General features: G+C 38.5%; 1 protein-coding gene across 2 annotated transcripts in view; it reads left to right on the forward strand.

Moving 5' to 3' along the window:
- Positions 1-8194, forward strand: part of NRIP3 (nuclear receptor interacting protein 3) — a 23662-nt gene that overhangs the window by 391 nt on the left and 15077 nt on the right. The gene's annotated exons all lie outside the window — the stretch shown is intronic.

An 8194-nucleotide genomic window follows, 5' to 3' on the forward strand; every position in this document is an offset into this window, starting at 1 on the left:
TCTGTCGGGATTCCGTCGCAGCTTCTTTTCTAGCTCGCGCTGCCTTCCATTCTGCCTCTTCCCTTCGTGTCTCTCTCCTCTCAAGTAGGAGACCTTGCCCTGCCTTCTGTCCCTCTGGTCGCCTTTCCTTCCCGTTATTCTCATTCGTACCGAATTTGATTGCATATGGGGCTCGAGCCTCGCTTGGCCGGGCTCCTTGGCCGGTCCAGTGACCCAGACAGAGGGGTGACTGCTTTATGAGTGTGGGAAGGAGAGGAAGAAGTGGGAAGGGGGTTTCTTGGCAGTCACCATACCCAGATGATTTTATTACATCCATTTCCCCCTATGCAAAATCTATGTCTCCGTTTGATTTTGGGCTTATCTACCTTGACCTTCCCCCGGAGGAGGGAAAGAGAAAAAGGGTTGAATGTGAAGGAGGTTTCTTGAACCGCAAACATCTCTTCATCATTCTCATCTCTCCTCCTCCTATACCTCTACCTCTACCTCCAAAGAGTGAATAAGGGGAGCCAGGCTGCTCCATCTCACTGGCCCGCTACCGTGTGGAGCTGGAGCTGGCGCAGGCTTTTTTCCAACAGGGCTGTTCTTTGCCTTAAGAAGGAGAAACTCCAGGACAGGAGGTCTGGGTTCAAAGACCATGCTGTCCTCTCTGGGAGGGGGTGGATGGTTCAGGATTGCTATTTTAAAAAACTGCATTTGACTGTCATCCTTCAGTCACTGTAGTGGTTCTGGACCAAATATATGTTTGGGTTTGTAGTTTTATCTGGAGTTTTCTTGTAGTTTACTTGTTTTCTCGAATTTCACAACCACTTTATTATCTGGGCAATAGGTTGTGAAGCATTAATTAAATGTCTTTTAAATGAGGTAGATGGTCTGTATAATTCTTTCAGTATTTTTTGAGATTTTGGAATATTTAATTTGCAGGAAAAGAAAAGTGTCAGCCTGGTTCACAGAAATTACCATTTCAAGCCCTAGATGACTATGGAAGGCAGAACTTCTGAATCCACTTCTTTTTTTTTTTTAACCATGACTAATGACACACAGATACCAATATCAGATTTGCCCTCCCCCATTATAAAAGAGAACAATTTTAGTTATTTTTCAGCAGGGAATGGCTATCCAGTTATTTTGCTCTGATTTTTTCCAAGGTGTTTTTCTTGCAAAAGCCACGGGACAGTCAACCTATTATGCTTACGCAGAATGGCGAGTGACTGAAATGCATTCCTAGAGAAAAGATAACTCTCTGTCTTCCCTTCTTTCACTTTAAAGTTGTCTAGATACATGTTGCAAACTAGGTCTAAATCTTCTTCCCTTCAGTCCAAAATAATCCTAGTTCCTAAAAATTTCAGGAACCAATAAAGAGGGAAGTATTTAGGAAAAGAAGCAAAATGTGGAATGTTTTTCTTCCCCTTCTGCTGGATATAAGAAATGATTGACATTTGGTTGTCTTGGGCTGTCAGAGTTCCCTAGCCCTGAGGAACTACCACTCCATCCTTCTGCTTAGCATTCCTTACATTACTTTATCCTGTGTAGGCAGAATTCTGTCTGCTTTTCTGACTCCAGTCTGTGTCAGCGGAGCCACATAGGAGCTGATAGCATAAAACATAGGCAGTCAGCTGGAAGGAAGAAGCATCCTCAAGAAGCAAGTTACTGTTGTGGATATGATGCATAACAATTTACTGTGAGACCTTGAATTAGGGTTCACACTTTTTTCTCCCCCTCCCTCTGTCCCCACCGTTGCCATGGACTTGATATCCCTCTCTTGCTGTTTTCACACTCCTAATGTGAAAATGATTACACAGAAGAGCTATAACAGGTCACAGAAACCAAGGCAGATTTAGGTAGGGAAAGGAAAGCTGTGAGTGCTGGGGTGAGGGAGCATGATTAAGCTCTCTTGAAACTGATGTTGCTGCCTCAGTACAATCTAAGAAATAACTTTAGAAGTACCTTATCGCATACACACACAAAAGAGGTACCCTATCACTTCACTTTATACATATGTCTGGTAGTATAGACAGGTATTGAGTGTATTTTCTCTTACCAAAGTGAAAATTTGAGCCAAAACTAATTATAGGTCTATAGTACAAAACCAGAAGAAGATGAACAAGAAAAAGGAAGGGATGGCAAGAAAGTTTTTGAGCCAAAACTAACTGAATAGGTCTGCAGTACAAACCCAATAGAAGCGTAAGAAAAAGAAGGATATGGGGGAAAGGACAGATTAGGTTGTTGTTGATGATGGTACAGAAATAAAGAGGACAATTTTGTTTGAGATTTATTTTTAAAAATTTTTTAATGTTTGTTTATTTGTTTAATGTTTATTTATTTTTAAGAGAGAAACAGTATACAAGTAGGGGAGGGGCAGAGGGGGGGGGGAAACACAGAATCTGAAACAGGCTCCAAGCTCTGAGCTGTCAGCACAGAGCCTGATGTGGGACTTGAACTCACAGACCATGAGATCATGATTTGAGTTGAAGTCGGACACTTAACCAACTGAGACACCCAGGCACCCCAGGACAAGTTCATTTGAATTGATTTGGGTTTGTGTCAGTGAGGAGACTGTGGGTTGTTTTCCTCATGCTAGTCACCAATATTAGAATTATACTGTTGGGTTTTATGAATTATCTACCTTTAAACATGCTGTTTCTGAAATATTCACTGTTCGATACCAGCCTGCCGACTTTTATTTATTTATTTTGGATTGGCAAAGAGCATCTGTAGGCAATCAAATGTGGTCTTGTTCACTTGGCCCCAGGGAAGTGCCTTTGTCCTATTCCTGTTTATGTGTGGTTGGCTGGTACAAAGTCTAGGTGTATATAATCTTATTTCTTATGTCTGGTTATCTTATTTTGTTTATCCTTTTATTTTGTGATTATTTTTTTCTGTATTAGGTTAAGAACCAAAATCAGAGATATGAATAATATTTTATTAATTATTTTTTTTAAAGTTGATGAAGCTGGAGAAAAAAATTTCCACTCTTGGAATTTTGCTTCTTACAATTTCTTTTGTCTTAGCTACTAGTTTCATAAATGTTATTTTCATTGAGGTAAGGTGTTTTTAATTTTTAAAAAATGTTTAATTTTGAGAGAGAGAGCTAGAGTACAAGTGTGAGTTTGGGAGGGGTAGAGAGAGAGAGAGAGAGGGAAAGAGAATCCCAGCAGGTTCTTCACTGACATTGTAGATCCCAATGCAGGGCTCAATCTCATGATGATGAAATCATGACCTGACCAAAATCAAGAGTTGAATGCTTAACCGACTGAGCCACCAGGTACCCCAGGACTTTTAATTTTTAAAAACAGTCCTGTCAAATACACTGTCTTTCCATATGATAATATTATTGACCATTAGATCATATCTTTAGTTTTCCAGCAATAGAAAGAGTGTTTTTTTTTCCCTATCTATGATTGATTCTACTTATAGCCAAATGCTTTAGAAAAACTCACTAGAATTAGTAACGAAGGCTGGAGCAAGGATGGTAGAACACAGCAAAGCCAGCTGACCTTGAAATCATTAGCCTTAGACTCTGAGCATCTGATTTATCTGATTGCAGAATGCCACAAGACATCCATCCTGCTACACATTTTGAATCAGAGAACTTTGGAGCCTTAGAAGAGGAGCATGAAATAACAATATAACACCAGGATCTGGTGCAAACTGAAGATTTCCAGAGCTATGATTGTATCCTAATTACATTATTTTAATACTTGGTATGTTCAGGACACAGTACTAGGTGCTCAGACCACAAAGAAGATGGCAAAGTTTCTTTCTACAAGAAGTTTATAAATTAGGGGAAAGGACAGGATAGGTTAATTAATTTAAAACAAGTAAATGTGTAATATATCAAGTAGTAATAGTGCTATGGAGAAGATAAACCAGGGTAAGGGGAATAGAGAGTACAATGGCCAGGGTAGGGTGGAGTGGAACCTTGTACTTTATATAGGGTGGTCAGGGAAGGCCTCTCTGATAAGATTACATTTTAGAAGATATTGAAGGAAATCAGAGCAAAATATCTTGGGAAAGAATGTTTTGGCCAGAAGGAATAGAAATTACAGAGGCCTGAAGTGTCAGTATGCTTGATGTGACTGAAACACTATAAGAAAGTCATTGTGGTCAGAGCAAAATGAATAAGTAGGAGGGTGATAGGACATAACATCAGAAAAATAGTGGGAGGTCAAATTACTCAGGACATTAGAGGTCATTGTAGAGATATTTGGCTTTTAATCTGCTATGGGAAACCAGTAGAAGACTTTGTGCAGAGGGGTGACATGGCATGACTTATTTTATAAACAGATTATTCAGACTACTGTGTAGATTAGGCTGAAGATGGGCAAGAGTAGAAGCAGGGTGACTGATTAGGAGTCTCGTTATATAGTAATCCAGGCGAAAGATGAAGGTGGCTCAGAGCAGTGAGATAGCAGTGAAGGGGAAAAAGATCAGGTTCTACATATATTTTGAAGACAGGCTTAGGTGATAGATTGGATTAGAGACCTGAAAGAAAGAGTAGTCAAGAATGACCTTAAGGGTTTTTATCTAGCAGTTGGAAGAATAAAGTTGCCATTTACTGAAATGGGTAAGACTACAGGAAGAGTAGATTAAGGATATGGATTAAGAATCAGGAAAATGATTTTTGAATCAGTTGAGTTTGGGTTATTTCTTAATCAAGTGTAGTTGTTGAGTAGACAGTTCCATGAGAAGACAATAATACCAGCAGGAAGCCTGTGCTTTTTGCCAAGGTATTATAGTCAATAAACACTAGAGGAGTTCAGTGGAAGAAGTAATTACTCTGGCTCAGTGTGGCAATAGTGATGGAGATCAACATCTGATTACAATTTCATCATTTCATGGTGAGTCAACTTACTATGAGATGTTACAGAGAAGACACCACTGCCAGAGTGTGCTCTATAGAACCTCAGAACAAGAACTTTACAGTTTTTCTGGTCCAATTCCTTCCTGTGTGTGAATTCTTCCTAACAAAAATGTAGCCTGCCATGGACACCCGAGAAACTGAGCCACTCAGGCACCCCAAATTTTAATTTTTTAAATATAGTTGACACACAATGTTACATTAGTTTCAGGTGTACAGTATAGTGATTTAACTTCTCTTTAGGTTATGCTGGTCTCACCACAAAAGTAACAGTCATATGTTACTATACAGTGTTATTACAGTATCATTGACTATATTCTATATGCTGTGCCTTTTGTTCCCATGACATATTCATTACATAACTGGAAGCCTGTATCTCCCACTCCCCTTCGCCCATTTTGCTCACCTCTCCCATCTCCTTCCCTCTGGCAACCATCAGTTTGTTCTTTTTATTTCTAGGTCTAATTCTATAATGCATGTATTTTATTTTATTTTTTTATTTTTATTTTTTTATAATGCATGTATTTTAAACACTACTCTAAGCAAGGGTTGGCAAACTTCTTCTGTAAAGGACCAGATAGTAACTGTTTTCAGCTTTTTAGTACAAACAGTCTCTGTCTCAACTACTTAACAATGCTGTTGTAGTGCAAAAGCATCCATAGACAGTAAATGAGTGGGGTTGGTTGTGTTTCAGTAAACCTTTATTTACAAAAATAGGCATCAGGCTGGATTTAGCTTATGGACTGTATTGCTGACCCCTCTTTTTAAGTGGTTCTAGTTGTGGTTCTATTGCTGGCTAAAAACCTGGGTTTCTCTTCTGGGAGTAAAAGCCACAAAGAAGGTAGACTTATGTAATTTCAACCCTGTTTTCTGGTCTGGTCTATTCTTTGGACCACAAAATTCTATTAGTTTGATTCTGTCTGGGTTCAGTGCAGTATAGGTAAAGGGATTAAGACAGTGGCCTTAGAAGTTCTTGCTCAAAACATGATTTTATGGCATTCTGCAGTATAATCTACTTCCTCTCACCTCACTTTTCTTCCCACTCTATAGCCTGATTAGAAGAAGAGATATTTAAACAGATTGGGTGCCAGATTGAGGAACCTCAGCTATTTCAACCCAGAATATAACACTGCCCACAGAGCGCATTTCTTCAGAAGCTCCTGCTAATAGCTAAGGCAGCACATTTAGATGCCTAAACCCTGGTTAGGGTTTAGCAGCCACATTTCAGGAACAGGAGAGGACCAGGAATTGCTTAGGTTAGTAGTTACCTTGTTGAGGTAAACACGAAACAAGATCCATGTCAGAAGGATGACTGGAGAATAATGTCCAAAAGGTCACCAAAGTGCCTGTAGCACCTTTCTAGCTGATTTCTAATGTGTATCTTGAAGGACTTCAGAAAAGTAGAAGACAGTTCTTGGAAAGCCAGTTTTTCAATAAACATAAAAATAAGCCACTTAAGTAAATTTACTAAGCAATAGTCAAGGAGTGGGAAAGTAGTACAAACTATGGAATGTGTAAGTATTGAATGGATTCTAAAAGAAAGAACTAGACGATGTTAATCAAGAAAGACTTTTTGAAGAAGAGTAGAGATTTGTTCATTCAGTACTATATCAAGAACTAGGGGTGTAGCTGTGATCAAGACAATTAGGGTCCCTGTTCTTATGGAATTAACAACCTAGTGGGGGAGTGAAATAGTAAACAAGTAAATAAGCAAAATAATTGTGGATTTATAATTACTATGAAAGAAATAGTGGGATATGTTAATAACTAAAGAGGTGGGGTACCCACTTTAAATAGTATAGTCAGGGGGGACATCTTTGATGAAATGATTTGAGCTGAGACTTGAAAGATGAGAACAAGCTAACTATTTGAAGTCTTAGTGGGAGAACATTTCAGGCGGTGGGAATAGCATGTGCAAAGGCATTGGAATTGGAAAGAGTTTTTGAACAAGGAGGTGGGGATGAATACAGGGAGTGTGGCATGTATATGGTATGGAAATAGAGATTGGAGCAATGGACAAGAACCAGATGACGCAGAACCAAATAGATCATGGTAAAAAGTTTGCATTTTGTTCAAAGAACAATAGGAAGCCATGGAAGGGTTTGGAGTACGGGAATGTATTATCCAACTTATATATTTTTAAAAATGTTTTAATAGTTTATTGTCAAGTTGGTTTCCATATAAGACCCAGTGCTCATCCCCACAAGTGCTCTGCTGCATGCCCATCACCCCTCTTCCCCTCTCCCCCACCCCCATTAGCCCTCAGTTTGTTCTCAGCATTCNACAAACAATTTGCCTATTAGTTGTTTTCTACAAACAAACAATTATTGATTTTTTCCTTTGTTGTGCAGAAGATTTTTATCTTGATGAGGTCCCAATAGTTCATATTTGCTCTTGATTCCCTTGTCTTTGGGGATGTGTCAAGTAAGAAATTGCTACGGTTGAGGTCAAGGAGTTGTTGCCTGCTTTCTCCTCTAGGGTTTTGATGGTTTCCTGTCTCACATTCAGGTCTTTTATCCATTTTGAGTTTATTTTTGTGTATGGTGTGAGAAAATGATCTAATTTCATTCTTCTGCATGTTGCTGTCCAGTTCTCCCAGCACCATCTGTTAAAGAGACTGTCTTTTTTCCATTGGATACTCTTTCCTGCTTTGTCAAAGATTAGTTGGCCATACATTTGTGGGTCCAATTCTGAGTTCTCTATTCTATTCCATTGGTCTATGTGTCTGTTTTTGTGCCAATATCATACTGTCTTGATGATGACAGCTTTGTAGTAGAGGCTAAAGTCTGGGATTGTGATGCTCCTGTTTTGGTTTTCTTCTTCAATATTACTTTGGCTATTCAGGATCTTTTATGGTTCATTACAAATTTTAGGATAGTTTGTTCTAACTTTTGAGAAGAATATTGGTCCATTTTGATTGGGATTGCATTGAATGTGTAGATTGCTTTGGGTTGTAATGACATTTTAACAGTATTTATTCTTCCAATCATTAGCATGGAATGTTTTTCCATTTCTTTGTGTCTTCTTCAATTTCCTTCATAAGTTTTCTGTAGTTTTCATCATACAGATATCCAACTTATTTTTAAAAACTCACCCTGGTTGCTATATAGAGAATGAATTGGAAAAGGATGAAAGAAGAGGCAGAAGATGAGTTAGGAGGGTTTTTTTTGTTTGTTTTGGGTTTTGTTTTTTTTTTTTTTTTTTGCAGTTCAGATAAGAAGTGGTGAACCAACATATGGAAGCAACCTAGGTGTCCATCTGTGGATGAATGGACAAAGAAAATGCAGTATATATATATATATATATATATATATATATATATATATATATAATACA

The sequence above is a fragment of the Crocuta crocuta genome, unplaced genomic scaffold, assembly GCF_008692635.1.
Source record: "Crocuta crocuta isolate KB4526 unplaced genomic scaffold, BGI_CrCroc_1.0 scaffold255, whole genome shotgun sequence".
NCBI classification, from domain to species: Eukaryota; Metazoa; Chordata; class Mammalia; order Carnivora; family Hyaenidae; genus Crocuta; species Crocuta crocuta.